Raw genomic sequence first — 17795 nt, 5'->3', positions numbered from 1 at the left:
GCATGCCAGGTCACCTGGGCCTCCAGATGAGGCACCACACAACAGCACTCACAGCTGGTACCAGGCAACAGAGTACAAACATGAAAGATAAAATGGGCCAGAGAGAAAGGATCTAAAGAGAGCATATGCAGGAAAAGGTACTTTTAACCTCTGCAAAGCAGGATCATGCTTACAAAGAGCTGACCCAAGTGAGTGGACACAGAAGGCAGGACTGTTGATGTATATCAGTCTGGCTCACAATGCTGAGCTGGCTAATTGTGGAAACTGTATCAAATACAGAGGGCCAGGAATGAAAGCTGAGCTGCCTGGGAAATGAGAATGAATGATGACTCGCTTCAGGCTAGTCCAGTCCAGCTTTCCTATAGTCTGTATCTGATGCCTTTGGACAGCATCAGATATACGTGCCTGCAGAAGTCCATCTGTTTACATTGTGTAAGCTGCGTCTGAATGACCTCAGTGTCCATGCCAAAATGGTTTCTAATTCCCCTCATTAAGCCAAACCCTCTCAGCTGAACTACGGAACAGGATGATAATCCAGCTGATACCAGACTGGAGTGCTCCGCTCTGAACTTATAAATGGTCAAGTGTAAGAAAAGGAAAACATAGGTCACATTGAGCTTTGGAGACCTGTGGCTCAGAAAAAGTAAATCTCTTTGTTCAGATGATATTAAATAGTTGTTTAACTCAGCTGTAAGATTCACAGTTCACCTACCCAGATCCTCAAGCAGAGAGCTGGAGCTCCTGCATGAAGTACGTTTCTTATGGGATTTGATTCTTAGGGATTTGATTTAGTAGTTGGGTAGGGATAGTGATAGTAGGATGGTTGGACTAGATGATCTTGTGGTCCTTTCCAACCTTATGAACCTATGAACCTATGGTATTCACTGTGGTTCAGTGGTTTGAATCCTATGCTATCTCAACTAAACTAAATTACACTTTATACATTCTTTAGTTAAAGAGAGAGAGAGAGAGAGAGAGAGGGATCCTTGAAATATTTATAAATAAAACATCTTTCAGTTATAATTCAGAATTTGGTTACTGGAATACACACTTAATACAACACAAAAGGACAAAACAATGTGCTTGTCTTATAAACTTTCATTTTTAAGTAAGTACAGGTAAATAAGAATGCATTACATTAAATGGATTATGTTAGATATCATACCAAATAGTTTTCAATTAGTTCATACCATACAGAGATTTAGGAAGTATCTTTTCTTCCTCTTTCCAAACCACTCTCTCCAAGAATAAACAAACACAAAAGCCATCTTTTACACAGCTGGTGGTCTACTGATATTATTCCTACATCAGTTTCCACCTTAAGCCTGTGCAGCAGTTTTCTTTTGGTTCAAAGGCTGCCTTGTCCCCAGTCAGCAATACTGTCCTTTTAATGATTAACTGAATTAATTAGCAATGGTCACAGCTGAAAGCTGTGGAACAAGTCGCTGTATTTTAAACTATGAGAGCAAATAGTTACAGTTTATGTGAACGCTGGTTGATCTAAGAATGCATATAGTGCTTTAATTGGCTTTTCTACTTAAAATCTGTCTTTGGGGAAGACTGAGATTAAACCATACTTAAAAACCCACATAACAACCCCAAGGATAATAATTTGCTAATATACACTCCAGCATTTTAAGGGCACCTTATTGCTACCATGGACATAGGTTCTAATTGAGACCAGACTGTACCAAAGACATACCTCTTCTGAAAACAGAAGAGATGTAGCTGATTATTTAATATGAAATCTCTGATAAACTTTGGCAAAAAAAAATAATAATAATCTACAAGGACAATGCTGCTCTGCGAATCTGTTAAAGTGACCATATTCACCAACAGCTGTTTACTGATGGCCTACATCTATTCAGCACCAAACACAACAGGGCTATATTCCATAACTGATTCCTAGATGTTAGGGTAATACAATTTTAAAGAAATAAATCCTCTACAAAGGAAGCAGGGTTCTCTTGACATAGAAATTTTGTATTTCTGTCTTCAAAATAGACAAAATACAGAATTCCTGGAAATACCTGAATTTCATCTGCCAGGCACTCACAGAGAACACTGTAGCTATGTGAGCCTCGTCTGAGCTGAAGATGCATGTGTGATACAGCATTCTCCTGCTTCTGTTTCTCATTTTCTAATTCAGCACAATGAGAGTGTGAGTAAAAACTCACCCCCAAACAAAGTGATATAGCTTTGTTCAACCAGCTGCTGGTCATACATGTCAGGAGGTGGTATATTACTGTGCCAATAGCTTGCAGGTTGCTCTGTCTAGAACACAATGAAGACAGTGTTCAGCTGAAGAGCAGCTTTCCTTCCTACATTTAAGTATGCCCAACCTGCACACCTTTCTTTCCTTTCATGTTAGTGCAGGGCTGGAAACCACTGTTTAAACCAGAATTCTGTCACTAAGTCGAGCTCCAGACATGCCCCAGGCGGCTTTCCATGGACAAGTTGGATGCTTCACTCAGCAGCCACCTCCCAGCTACACACACTAACGTGGTTGCTGCTGCCTGATGCCTGCCCAGCCTCGCCAGGCTCCAGCCACACGCTGCTGGGAGCATGCAGCCCTGCAGTGAGATGTTCTTGAGGCTGATGACACTGACTGCTAATTCAATCCCCTTTTCTCTCCTCTTCATGAATAGCACCAGCATGGGGCACTTTCTCTCCTCGTCAGTTTTCCGCAGGTGAAAATAGGAGGCAGTCCCCCTCTGGACTGATTATCATCACTGCATACCCAGCTATACCATTTGGTATGCCTCACTTACACTCTCCCGTATGGCAACAGTACTGAGTACAATTTACACCTTCAGCACAATGGCTGTGTCTTATGCTACTCTAGAGAATGCTACATGCAGCTGAAACACAAGTCCAGCAAGGCACTCTTCACCTTCGTCTTGTAAAAAGAATGAAAGTGGGGACAGGAAAGAGAGAATTTGAATTGCTACATGGCTGGTTTTGTTTCCAGTCCACCCCGAGCCCAGGACAGCCTCCTTGCTGTTAAGTACTTTTTTTCTGCATGCCTCTAGAAGTAACCCAGGGGTAGGTTAGAGACACGGCAGCTCACATGCAATAAAGTATTTGTGAGATTTAAAACATCTTTCCTCTTTCTAAAGAGTTTGCACGTGTCTTACCAAAAGAAAAAAATCATCCTTAGTTTGTCACTCCATAGCCACTGTTACAAAGTGCACACAGCGGGATACAGCCTTGTGTTGAGCTTCTCACAGCAGCCTGTGTACCCAAGTTCCAGGGGAAAACATGCCTGTTCCCCACCTCCTGATGAAAAATTTTGTAACACATTTCTCAAACCTAAGTCCTGCGCCTGGGGTCACACAATTGCTTCACTCTGCTCCTTGGACACACCTTATGGTTTACATAAGGCCATGTGTGCCAACTGCATGCAAAAATGTACTCCTTGAGGGCAGCCAAACTGTCTTTGCACTGCAGCATTGAGCCACACTCCTGAGGCAGAGCTCACAAGGCATGCTCACACCAGCACACACACAGGTCAGAATGGTCTGAGAGAAGGACAGCAGCACCACTGTCTTTCAACTGCAGCACCAGCTGAAGCAACCACCAGGCTATGGTGTAAGCGTGCTGAGACAGACCATCCAGGAGACAAACTCAGTGCCCCCACATGACTTGGCTTCCTTCAGGGATTTGCTGAAGTTCTCAGCAGTCTCTGGAGCCAGTGGTGCTGGGAAGCAGCTGGTCAGCACTCTGCTCACTGCGGACAGCCATTCCCCACACCCAGCTACCCTCGCCTCCTCACCACACCTCATGCAGTCATGCTGCCAGCTCATGTCTGAATCAGGCAATCCAGATTAATTCCCAGTTGCTAGGCCAGGTTTGTCTTTTTTAACACAGGGATCCCAGACAGCTCCAGGTATGGGAAAGTGCCTTTGCACTGCTAAGCAGTGTCTCCATCCCTGCAAGCCCCCACAACACTGCAGACTTGTGTGGCACAGTAAGAGTTCCTTAGCTGCGACGCACATTTCTTCCTGCAGAGGGAACGTTTTACCCACTCTTGATTGCTAGCGTCCCATCCTGCTCTACCTCGTCTGAGTGGCACAGACAGGGTGTGTTTCTTGTGGCTTTTATATATCGAGATCTGACAAATAGTACAACCACCATTTAACAGTGAGAACATGGAGAACCATTTGCAACCAGCAAACAGACCAAATCTGTACTGTGCTCAGTTCCACACGCTTCTGCCTATTCTTGCCATCACCGCAACAGAGCAGCAAGCTTCTACAAAGTTTGATCCCCCAGGGCCAGCCATTCCTTTCTGCAAACTCACACAGACCAAACCCTGTGAACCAAGAGCTACACATAGATGCTGCAGTGAGACAAGCCAAATTCACTGAGCTGCAAGTTCTGCATAAAAGTACTTCCATTTTTTAATGCCATGCAGTCAGATACTGTTAGTTGCCATATAAGTGGCAGGGCTTAAAGAATGAGACATGAAGCAAATAGTTTCAGTCTGCAGATAAAACACAGCAAGATACAGGATGTAAAACTGACAGCAGTGAGTTACTGATTCAGTTCTTTCAACCCAAAAGGAAGACTGTTAGTAACTGAAATAGATTCCCAATTACTAGACTCTATTAAAAGTCTACCACTGTCAGGACTGGCAGAGGCAGCAGGCTCTGGACACAGCGACTGCAACATTCCAGAAAGATTTTCAGTCATGTCCTGGTAAATACTCTCTGCCTCCTGACTTAAGAAGAAGATACCAGATCCTAACAGGAAGCCTAGCCATGCTGTCATGCTCCTCTTTTATTAATGGGAAAAAAAAAAAACAAAAAAAAACATTATTTCTAATTAGAGAAATCTTCTGCAGTTATTTCAAAGGAAAAAGTTTTCCTTTTATTTTATATATATATATTTTTTTTTTTTTTAAGGGTAGCATTTTAGTGTCATCTCGTGACAATATGCCTAACTTTCCTATTGTTATTCATACTTACACTAGTTTCAGAATTCCTTCTAATTATAGAGTATTACACCATTTGTCAGTTTTGTTTGCTACATTGTTAACTATGCTAAGCATCACCAAGGCAGATGATCTAATGGTTCCCCTTGGTTTTTATCTTCAAAAAAAAAAAAAAAAGGAAAAATAGATGAAAGGTCACTGCACTGACTGGCTCAAACACGTTTTGCAGCACAGCCCTTCCAGCCACTGAAGACCTTCAAAAGATTTCAGCCCCTGTCTCTACGGTTACACCTCTGTTTACTACATAGATGCACTGGACTCTCCTTGTAGCCCCATGCAAGTCCCAGCACTGCTAGGTGGGACAAGACAGAGCCTGCCAGAGTTTGAGCCTGAGAGGCAAGAGTGGGCCAGAGCCAGCCTGTCCTGGCGTCAGCCCCAGCGTGCTCTCACTGCCAGCGCCCTGCGCCGCTCCCATCGCAATGACTCAGTACTTCACGGGCTGCTGCAGGAGGTTCTTGTGCAGCACTGAGGGTCCTGTTCAAACTGCAGACAGATCAGAAAGGGGTCTGTCAGAAACTTTCCAGAGAGTGAAGGCTGCACCCAGCACAATCACAGCTCTCACTGGGGACATAGTACTGGCGCTGCACTCGCAGTTGGTAGGCACTAACAAGCTAACTGGTAATTAAAGGCAAGTGGCTTCTGCTGTAACAAACAAGAAAACCACTGGATTACTAGACCCATAGGACTTAAGGGCCCTGCTAGATGAAAAACTTAACATGAGCCATCAGCATGCACTTGCAGCCCAGAAGGCCAAAAGTATCCTGGGCTGCATTAGAAGGGTGGCCAGGGACATAATTGTCCCTTTCTATTCTGCCTTCATGAGGCTCCATACGGAGTACTGCATCCAGATCTGGAGCCCCTAATATAGGAGAGATGTTCAGCTTTTGGAGAGGGTCCAGAGGTGAGCCACAAAAATGATCAGAGGGCTAGAGCACCTCTCCTATGAAGGCAGGCTGAAGGAGCTAGGCTTGTTCAATCTGGAAAAGAGAAGGCTGCAGGGAGACCTCACTGTGACCTTCCAATGTATTAAGAGATCATAAGGAGGAAGGAAATCAATTTTTTAGATGGGTAAATAGTGATAGAACAAAGAGGAATGGTTTTAAACTAAAGGAGAGAAGAATTAGATTAGCTGTCAGGGGGGAGTTTTTCACTGATAGTGGCGAAACGCTGGAGCAGGCTGCCCAGAGGTTGTGGATGCCCTGTCCCTGGAGGTGTTAAAGACCGGGCTGGATAGGTTCCTGGCCAGCCTTGTACTTGATCTACATCTTGGCAATCCTGCCTGCTGCACAGGAGTTAAAACTTGATGATCTCTGAGGTCACTTCCAACTCAAGCTATTCTATGATTCACCGTCCAGATACTTCAGAGGTAGTGGAGTACAATAAAAGCAAAGCTGAGAAAAGTAAAGCATTTCCTTAGAGCTAGGAAGTAGATGACATGTTAGCAAATACACAGGATAGCAGCTTTGAGTAACCAGGGGATAGAGCCATTTCCAAGTTCTTTTCTTTCACAGACTAGGGAAAGAGGTCACAGCTCCCTGTCTGGCCCCATTCCACCAACCAAAACAAGTCCAAAGACACTGTGCTATTTCCAGTCTGTACACTGTGCTCCCAAATGTACAGTGATGCTCCTAAATGGCCAGTTATATCCCAAACAGCCAAGGTTCTGTCCCACAGAATCAGCAGCAAAGGTAGTCATATTTAGTAATCACTAAAAAACACTAAGAACACTACTGCATTACTTGTTCAAACACCAGCGGAGAAAGGAAATGTTTCCTAATAACTAAATAAGGGAATTCTTAAAACATACATCCAGCATCTTTTGGCTTGACCAAGAAGACACACTTCTCTCTGTCATAAGATAAATCTCAAGTTAGTTGAGTCTCTTACTAATGCCTTATGCAGAACTCTCCAGAGTTCTTCCAGGCAGACCATTATTGGGAGTTGCAGCAAAGGTGTCCAAGCTTCATTACACTTGTAACACAGATCAACCCCGTGTGCCCAGAGTTTTCGTACTGTCACATGGCTGCTACTTAATCTATCCTAGGAGGTTCACTCTCCAGCAACTCTGCCTTGACAAACTACCCCCTCCTCTCTTTTTAATGTGTTCCTTCCTTATCTTGTCTTGAGGTGCATCTGCCCTTCTGAAAAAAAAAATAGGAATAGCTCTGTTTAAGTAAAAACAATCAGGCCTTATTCACTTAATAATGGCTGTTTTGATTAATATATACTGTACAATGCAGACTGTTGCATTCTTGCAACATAAGCCACTTCTCTGACTCTTCTGCACTACATCCACATGTGGGATGATTAGTACAATGGCCTCATTGTAATCACACAGTTTTGGCCTTGTGTTGCAAAAAATTGAAGAGAGCTTCCAGAATTGCAGAAAGATCAAAGGTTGAAGGCAGGCACTAATGGCCTAATAGGCAGAGGTCTAAAAGTCAGCAAACTCCCTAACCCCGGAGGAGAGGTTTTAGTAAGCTTGCTGCTGTTTTTGGATTACTGCTGCATATTTATTTCTTCTCAGCTGTCAGCCCACATTTTTGTGGCAGATCTGCAGATTCCCTTATATCTTTCAAATGGAAAAAGAAAAAGAAAAAGACTAAAAGGAAAGAAAAAAAAAGGGAGGGGTGGGAATGAAGAAAAAGAGAAAAAGAAAAAAAAAAAGGAAGTGAAGAAGAAAAAGAGAAGAGAAGAGAAGAAGAAAAAAGAAAAGGAAGAGAAAAACTGAGATTCTCCAGTAACAACTGAAGTGCTCCCATAGTACATAACTAAATATACATGTTTCTATTAAATGTTTTTAAGCTGTTCAGGAAATAGCTAGTTATTATTTTTTTGCTGCAAAGCTTTCTCTGTAGTATTAAGGTGACATTAATATTGTGTAATTAAGGTTAAGTTAATCTGTAGTATTAATGTTATGTTGTCACAGGCACTGCTTGTTCTCAGCGCATCACTAAAGTGTTTGGATGACCTCACCTATAAGCTTCCTGAATTCTGTACAACATTTTGTAAAGATTCCTGATTTTTTCCTGATTGAATAAACTGTTTTTGAAACATTGCTGTTTAACTTTTATGGCTGAAGTTATTATTTTACTGTTGGCTTCAAGTCAAACCACTGTTTTACACAGAAGTAAACACACATGCTGGCTCAATTTTGTGTTTGAAGTAAATGTAATTTATATTCACACGAATATCAAAAGGGGGAAATGTTATAAATCCACACAGCAGAGAGTAAGCCATTTAACTTTGTAAGAGTAATGTTTCTTAATTAAAATATCTCAGAAAGCCATCACTCTCATGTCGTGATCAACCTCATTTTGAAGGTATAAATCCAGGTAATCCATACACACTAGCTATGCAACTTCCTTTAAGAAATTTGGCAGATGTACCTCACATAGTTAGAGAAGAACAAGTTCAGAAGTTTTCTGCTCCTTGTAGTGACTGCTGCTTAGTCCAAATTGGCAGTAGCTAACAGAGCAAGTATTGGTGAAAGTACTCAGGCTCAACAGCTAACACAATATTACACCAAGGAAGACAAGGAAGAAGTCAAACATGCATCTATCCACTCTCACACACATCAATCTCAATCTCTTTGATGACTCAGCCAGCACTTAGCACTTCATCTAAGATAAGCAGCGTATAATCTTGCTACACAATGGTGTAGCCTGTTATTTCTATAAGTCTTCCCCTCTCAGAAGTTTTTCACAACCATGAAGCAGTGTTGTGGAAAACATGCTGGCAGCAATACAAAGATCCCACTGATGTGAAAGCCAAAGCCTTTTTTATAAGCTGGGTGGTCAGGCTGCCAAGTAATGCTGTTTGTTAACACTAAACACTGTTCTTCTGTGTGTGACTGTCAAAGCTAATGCAGTGTTTGATGAAGCAATATGGAACATAACAAGTAGTGGTTGAATGAAGTAACCTATACATTTTCAACTACGTCCAGCTAGCCTAAAAAAAGGATTCCACTAAAATGTAATTCCCAGTTCACAATATGCAATGCTAGAGAGATGATAGAACTGTTTGCAACTATCAAATCAAAACAATTTTCAAGTCAGATAGGGTTCAGGTCTCTGCCTGGGAAGCCACCCAGTGGAGATCAGTGAAGGTGCACAGCTCCCAGTTTAAGTTTCCCCTACCTCAGAAGAGGTAGTAGCATTGTTTGCAAGATAGGCCACATCCCAGACAATGAAACAGATTCCGCAGGAAACCTTCAAGGGGGAAGAAGAGTGTGGAGAGAAGGCTGTACCCAGCTCACACCAGCCCATCCTAACTTCAGAGCTGGGATAGCAACAAAAAATGCTTTTGCCCAAAAACTAGGCTGAGTATGATACAGATTGAACATCAAAAGCATTTAAATTCAAAATCTCTGTCTTCAACATGTTATATCGGAACTAGATGATCTTAGATGCCCTTCCAACCCAAACCATTCTATGATTCCATGATCATATATAAGAGCTGGTATGAAAATGTGGCAGGGGATGCAAGTTGTAGACTTCTATGCTATGTTGAGAACTTTCCAAAGATTTATTCTTACAAAAGAACTGACACCAGAAACATCCCAAGAAATAAAAGATTTTTCAAGCTTATGTTAAGTACTATTTCTGGAAACAAGAACCAGGAGCAGAGGATTTTTAAGGTAACATTTATAAATCTACAGTGCAGCCAAGTGGACACATTTCGAAAGTACTTACTCATGAATCAGACTGCCACAATAGTGATGTTTGTCCAAGGGCAGATGCCATGCTCCAGCAGAGAGGAAATACAAACACAGCAGACATATTTTGACATTTCAGTTTCATGCAAAAGAAAGTGCAGGCATTGCTCTTATTGTAAGAAGAGTGCATTGATGAACACAGGCATTTATAGAGGGATGTTCCTTTTCAGTAAATACTTATGAGTGCTGGGTGCAGATGAAGCCCAAAACTGCCATCAGGCAACCTTCTCAACAGTGTTAGTCTGCAACACGCCCACTATTAGCACTGCAGAATCTCCACAGGAGTGCCTAATATCTTCGCTGCCCAGCAAGACTGTTAAAACTACTCTTCTGATTTTTCATGAGGACTCTTGTGCTTTACACCAATTCCAATTTCAGCCATCCATTTTCAATAGTGTAAATGAGATGGAGTAAGAACACAGGTGTATAACCACTGTTATGGCAAAACATGTTTTTCTCCCAGCTTTCATGAGTATGCAGCTTTGCTTTCACCTTCAATTGCCATCGCCAGGGAGAAAGACCAGGTTTCCAGAATCTCCCATTAATGTCAAAGTGATCCTCACATTTGTGTATGTAAATGAACCAAGTGTTGCTAGGGAGCATCATGCAATCAAGCAACATATATGATCTATTTGTTTTTAAAAAGTAAAACTGTATTTAACCGTTTCCTTAACAATTCCCATTAGTGTGCAACCCATCCTTCAGTTAAAAACTAACAGTATGAGGAAAATGGACACAAATTAAAATGTAATATTAACAGGATTTCAAGAGATTGTGTATGACTAACTTACACTGGTCTTGTGTTAAAGACAGCATATCAACTCTGTCAGGTGAGCTGCTGTCAATAGAAGAAGGAAGAAAACGCCTGAGAGGAAGCAAGAAAACAGCTCTCTGTCACAAGTTGCATGAAGCAAGAAGGTCCAATTTATTCGACTCCCTTCAAAATGCTCAACTAACTGCTGGGCAGCACATCAGGTGAACAGGATAGCAGCTGGTTCAGCAGCTTATTTATTTACCTTCTGCTATCAGTTCATTAAGCAAATCACCCCTGGTAATATATTTGTTGAAGCTTGGTATTTCTTTGAAGAACCGCTAATTACAGCACAAGGTTATTATTAACTCTCTGCAGTGCTCTAAGAAACTCAAGGTCATGCGAGCCAGGGATCAGCAAAAACACGCTTTCATCTTAATGACTCTTACAAACTGCTAAATGATCTCTGTGCTCCCCTCCGCAAAACAGCAAGGATGCTTTTTCAGAGTTAGCATTCAAAAATATTATTCACACGTAATAAAAATGAAGTTCCACAAGAGTCAAGCAAGCTCTGGTTCAACTGTTTCTGCTGTAGGGTTTTTTATAAAATGTTTTTTATAATTAAAAGGAAATATCTGGGCTGCAAAACACATAGTTCCCTGCCACTTCCCACTACCACTCGTTGATGGCTGTTTTCTTCTTCCCATTTCCCCTACAAGTTTCAAACTCCACAGTTCTCTCAGTGCATCCCCAGCTCCTTTGCTACTGCAGTAAGAACAGAATTTAACATTTTTAGGTGTGCTAGATAAGGACCAACTGGCAGCTACAGATACTTACCAGCTGGATTAATGCTTCTTGTTTCAATTTTCCAGAGTTTGTCCAGAGAAAGCCTGGCTTCATTGCTGGCTGAATGAAAGATGAAACTGAGTTTTCTTCTTGGCCAAGGGGCTGATGCTTGCCTAGCAACAAAGTGGTGCACAAATGTGGCTGAAATGTGCCAGCTCATGGGAAGAAGCTGATGACATGGCTGTGAATATACTTTTCTGTCCCGGCTCTGGGACATCAAGACTGAGTCAGCAAGACTGGGTCAGTCTGCACAGGGGGCAACAACCTGGATACAGCAACACTCCCCAGCGTTATTTCCTGAGTCAAACTGGTTGATAGTATGGCAGAGATCTCTTAGGCAGAGAGATAGTAACATCCAAATCTCAACTCTTGCAGCAAACTGGTAGCTACTACACTGAGTCATGGCAGCACAGCTCCTTTTCAATGCAGACACACACACAAAGCCAAAAGAGCTGTGACAGAGAAGCTGTGAGGTAGACAGAGGGCCTGAGAGCATGTTACCTCTTACTACTACAGTGACTTCTGTCTTAAGCATTTACACAGCCAGACATGCAGTACAGGATGTGGTAAGTGACCTGGAGCCACCCAGGCAGGAATGCCATCTCCTGCTTCATTCCCTCTTGGAACAAAGAAAAGAGAATTCATAACCCCGGGGCAGCTGGCTCCCTCATTGAAAGACTGCACTAATTAGTCCCCATTCTAGAAAGCGAAGCAAAAAGGAAAGCAGCAACCAACAGGACATGAAAAGTGTTATCAAGCATGCATGTGACCCATACACTGTATAGTTTATGTCCAAAGAGCAACTGTCCCTCTAATATACACTGTCTCACGGAGCTCAAGAGCAACTGTTCACAGTTCAATTACAGCAAAAAATCCCTCACTTGCAAGCTGGTCTTTCCCTTTGCTGCAGTGTACTCAATAAAGCAACTGCTCTTCCAGAACTAAAATCCATACAACAGGTTACTCAATTAGCATCAGAGCAGGTTCCTTGCAAACATGGGCTGCTCCCATGAGCCACTTCTCCTGCAAGCACAGAACTTGTGCACGCTGTACTGCAGCTCTGGTCTTTTGGTTCCAGAAACACTGTGAGACTTTACTTGGCAGTCAGCTTTCATCGCCAGATCATATCAGATAATGTAATAGCTGAGAGAGTAGGTCTGAGTCCAGATTTGCAGTCTCTGGGCACATAAGAGCCCTATTGTTTACAGCTCCATCAGAGTTTACTATTTCATGCAAAGCCACCTCTGATGGCAGTGCACCAGCTGTCTGAGCAGCAGTGACAGCAGCAGCATGAATCCAGTTCAGTGGGAATCTTGCATGACCTACAACATATGCCTCCTTCATAAAAAACTTTTCACACTGGTCATGAAAAACACAGACACAAAAAAAGCACATAGTTTCCAAACAAAACACCAAGCAGACACAGCTTTCTGGAAAATACTAGTCCTTCAAGCCCTTTCAGTAACAACTGCAAAGATTTGGGCAGCATATCCTCACAGACAAGGACAGAATGAGTTTGCATGCTAACTCAATGCTGCACCCTGAGCTTACTGGTTGAGCAGCTCAGGGTGTTCAAGGTACGCTGGTGATCAGAGCGATGAAGGTGCCTTCATCAGCTCCCAGGGAATCACTTCTACATGAAATGCCAGTCATCTGTTGTCTGCAGTGAAATCTCTGTAGTTATTTAGACAGGTCTGGCTACAGAGCTACCAAATACAGGATAAAAAATCCAACTCTGGAAGCTGCGAGGTAAATAAGACCACAGAATGCTGCAAGTATTGCACCAGCCAGTTTAGTAACAAGTGGCAAGTGTGCCACAGATACAAAAGTGTAATTCACAGCTCCTGCACTGCAGAAGGGACGATTGAACCCATCAAGTCTCACAGGAAAGAAGCACATACTCTACAGGCTGAAGAACCAAAATGCACATACAAAAGTATGAACATTGTCATACTTCATGATGTCTGTATGTTCCAGTCATACAAGGCCCTGCTGCATGAGTTTTCGGGCACAATAAGCTACTCAAAATGTCATTTGTCAAGCCAAATACTATCTGACTACAAAAATCTGGCTGTGATTGTCAGAGGTGCTGAAAAACCAAAGCAACTGGATGGATATATTTGCTGTAGCTATAAGGAATTCCTAATGGAAACATCATTGCTGCATCCTGCATATCACAGCAGGGTCTTGGACTTGGGAGTGTTTTCACATGCAGCCCCAGCCCTAACGATGAGCTCATTATGCTCTATATTTGTGCAGCACCAGCCACCATCTGGTCTTTCATACATGGTGCATACAGTTATTGGTGAGACAGGATGCACATTTTATCACTGTAGCTATTCCATGCATAAGCTTCCTGCACAGACACATCGATTTTGCAGAATGTCTTCCTTCTGCTTAAAGCAAACTCCTTCCACAGAAAGTTGCCTTAATAGCCCTAAACCATTACTTTTATTTCCATACCTAGCTACTTGCCTTGTCTAAACAAGCTATTAGAAAAGCACAACCCCTCACTTTCCTAGTCAATGTGTAAACCAACAGTAATGGCTTTTGTAAAAGCAGAAAATTACCTTTCTAAATACCTTCCTCATTCTGATTGGAGTGACCAAACTGCATTCACGTGGAATGAACATCTGCTGCCTCAAAAAAAAATCAAGTCTTGTTCATTCCCAGTCTTTAGACGTTAAAGGAGAATTCAGACAAAAAGCAAGTGAGGCAACCAACACGTTCCCCTTATACTTTCTCCAGCTATTAGACCAGGTGTTAATTGGCTGATTTATTAATAAGAACTGGGAATAAAAAAATTAATGCTAAACCTCCAACGTAGAAAGTGTCTCACTTGTTACCTAAATGTCCAGCTTTGTACTGCGAGAGCAATGCCCATCAAATGCATTAGCGTGGAACAGTGGGGACATCCTGTGGCCACTTATTTATTTACAGTTGAATGTTCCCATTACTATTTTTAATCTATTTTTCAACCAGTTCTACAAATTAGATGCAAAGTCATTTAATAACATAAGAACGCCTGATGGCAATTGAATTTTCTTTGCCAACTTCCCATCTACCACCTCATGTAATCACTTATTAGCAGTTGCTCTGCAGTCAATGCTTTCAGTTCTCTTTCTCATTCCGGGCTACATGCTTCCAAATAAAATAAAATAAAATAAAAGGGAAAAAAACATCTATGGAGCTTGAGATAGTCTGTGTGGCAATACTAACCCCTGAAAGCCATGCATAAAAGTGAAAAACAACATTCCAATTTCATTTACTTAGATTTATAGCAGTGTTCAGAATAGGTATGTCATTCCCAGAGCTAAGCATTTTGACGATGGGAAAAGTACTATCAGGTGAAATCAGATGAAATGCACATGTGGAGCACCTGACAATAGAGTAAGCTAAGCAATCAAAAGAAGAGAAAAGCCAGGAACACTTGCAAATCTGAACAGGGCTACTTTCATCCCCTTCCCTCCAAGGGAGGAACAATTTCGAGATAGATGTGTGTGCACAATAGAACATTGAGTGATCTTCAGGGACACCTCACAGACTAACCCCCCCACTCTTTTCACGCCTTCAGCTACAAAGGTTGAGGAAAGGGTCCCCCAACCACTTCATGGGACAGCCATGGCTCTGTAAGCCAAGACCACCTTGACTTATTCGTGACCATGTTGACTTGATCACTTTTTTAAACAAGCAAAAAAAAAGCTATTTAATTTTGAGAGCAATTATTTTTTGCCGTTTGTATGTACGTCTTTCCTCACCACAGGGAAGAAAAATGCTTTAAGTTTACAACTTTGAGCCATTCACCAGCTCTAACTAAACTGCTTAAAAAAAACTGGGACAGACAGTGCCAAACCGCTGAGTATCTGCTCAAGTGTTCTCTCATAAGGACCTCTACAGTTTGCCCACAATTTGAGCCCATTTAGTGTGTCACTCCAAATGGAAACACAGTACTTGTCTCAGGTGTGTCTAATCCACTCAGGAGGTATATTTCTGAGTATACCTTCCTTAAAGAGCAGCCAACATTTCATTCTTCCAGGAAAGATGTTCACGTTTTCCAGCAGGGACAGACCTTGTTAAATATCAGAGGTGGCATCAGCTCAAGAAATGGGCTGCAGCAGGAACTGCACTCCGCATCTCCAACAGCCCACTGATACCACACATCAGAACTCACCAAGCACATCAAGGCAACAGAGCATTTCTCAGCTCGAAATAGCACTGTCCACTAAATTGAACCTTAAAATAATCACACAAAGTAAAAACAAAGTAATTTAGCTTATTCTCCATGTTGAACGCTTTGCTTAAACTCTGCTCAGACTGCACAGGCAAAAAAATATTTTTGCTACCTCCTGTGACAAGTGAAGCTCACAATGAGACAAATGACCAACACAGCCTACATCTGCTCCCACAAAACACTCCACACATCTTCATCACACTTGTTAGAAACTATTTAGTGATTTACGTTTACGGTGGGTTTTTTTTGCATGCTCTTACTAAAGATTTTTGCCAATTAAATATTCACACATAAAACACTTTAAACAATGAATTACCCGTGAGTTGAACCTGAATTTGATGAAATGCACTAGAAAGTGGGCTCAGGTCCATCGGCTCCAGAATGTATGCTTCTGCAGCCATGGCTGAAGAGCCTGGGTAAAACCGCTGCTTAACACTATAAAAAATCCCAATTTATAGCTGTTCTACCAACTCCCCTCTCACAGAGAAAAGCACACTGCTTTTGTTAGTGCTGTTACTTATGGTACAGTTGGCTACAAAAAATAAATAAATAAATCTGGAAACAGAAAAGCTGGTCCAAGCAGCCAGAAGTACCACACTTCAGCACCAGGTGGGATTTCACAGACAAAAAAGAGCCAGGCGGGAATGCCAAGGGGAATTCTGCCTTGTTCCCAGACCTATGTGCCACACATGGGGGATCACTGCACTAATGCCTTCATGTTCCACACACAGAAGACTTCCCATTTTCCCAAAATGCACAAGTAAGTAGACCCACGAACATGATGATAACACTCACCCCAACGCAGGCTGCACTTCTCCCCAACATAGCACAAGGAAACAAATGGAAACACAAAGGAAACAAAACACCTGTGCTGAATAACACTGGGCTAATGAATGACTAAAAATCACAGGTTACGCTCCAGTCTGCAAAGGGTTCTGCTGAAGAAAGGTGCTGAGCCACCAGTGAATCTCCACTTAGACAAGACAGCCTAAGAAACAACTCTGAAAGGATCACGCAGAGCCCACTGTTGTGCTTGTATAGGCTGTTTATAACAAGGGACAAAGAACTGGCACCCTGGGGAGCCAAGCAAGGGGTCACATCCTTCCCAGAAGAGTCTGTGATTTTTGGAATGAAGTAATCTGATGCACAGATGGATGAGATGATAAACAGTTTTTGGAAAGGAAAATGATAACACTGGATTCTGAAACTAAGCACAGCAGGTAGCAAGCTTCCGGATGGGCGCTGAAAAACGCATGCAATTTCCTAAAAGCTGATAAGCTTACTTCCCCAGACACAGAATTTTTACCTGTTAACCATTACCATTACTGGGGAGCAATACCAGATCTCGCAGACACAACATTAGCAAGAGCCCTCTCCACAGCTCCACATGGCACAAGAAGTAAACGGCCCATTCAACTATCAAGACATGCTCAGGACTATCCAGGCTCTGTGTTACAGTAAACCCACCAGTGAGCATTTCACAAGCCACAATTCGTTTTAACATTTTCAAAAACAACAGGCTCATTTCCTGAGATTCATCACATTCATGCTTAAGTAAGTGAAAGAAGTTGTTCAGGAAGACGTGGATCATAATGGAACAAATGATAATCACAACTATGGGCGATTAAAAATTAATTTCTGTTTTAATGCTGAGCGTGGCTCCCTTCAAGTCAAACCTGAGAGAAAACACTCATGGGACAGCTCGCTCTGTCGATCCTAAGTTAAATATGTAAAGACCGAAGACACCAGGCTTTAAGCACTTCACCTTTTTCTCAGATTAAGTTTGTTTTAGGAAAAGAACAACAATAATAATAATTAATGAAAACAGAACATACCGGGCAGAAGTTGCTGTAGACGTTTCCGTGAGTCGTGTAGAATTACAGCGACCGAGAGGCGACGAAGGCAGAGCCCCGCGGGGAGAGCAGGGCGGACATCTTCAGAAGCTGCGCCCGACGGTCGCATCCCCGCAGCTGCCGCCCCGCTCCGCTCTGCGGGAACCGCCGGGCGTGGGGAGCCCCCCGGGGCCGCTGCTCCCTCCCACAGCTCCGCGAAACGCGTTTCTCCACCAACCGCCCCGCGGCCCATCTCGGCCGGCCGCGGCCGGACCGGCCCCGCTCACCGTGCCGCGTCCGGGTCCCGTAACGAGGCCCTCCCGCGGGGCCGCCCGCCCTGTGAGGGGGCGCGAGCGGCGAAAGTTGGAGCGCGCGACGGAAGGGGCGCGCGCGTGGCGCTGGGGCGGAAGGAGCGAAGCGCC

This window comes from Cyrtonyx montezumae, unplaced genomic scaffold, assembly GCF_038088225.1.
Source record: "Cyrtonyx montezumae isolate F1298 unplaced genomic scaffold, pur_monq_1.0 scaffold_7, whole genome shotgun sequence".
NCBI lineage: Eukaryota > Metazoa > Chordata > Aves > Galliformes > Odontophoridae > Cyrtonyx > Cyrtonyx montezumae.
Note: the sequence above shows the minus strand (reverse complement) of the source record.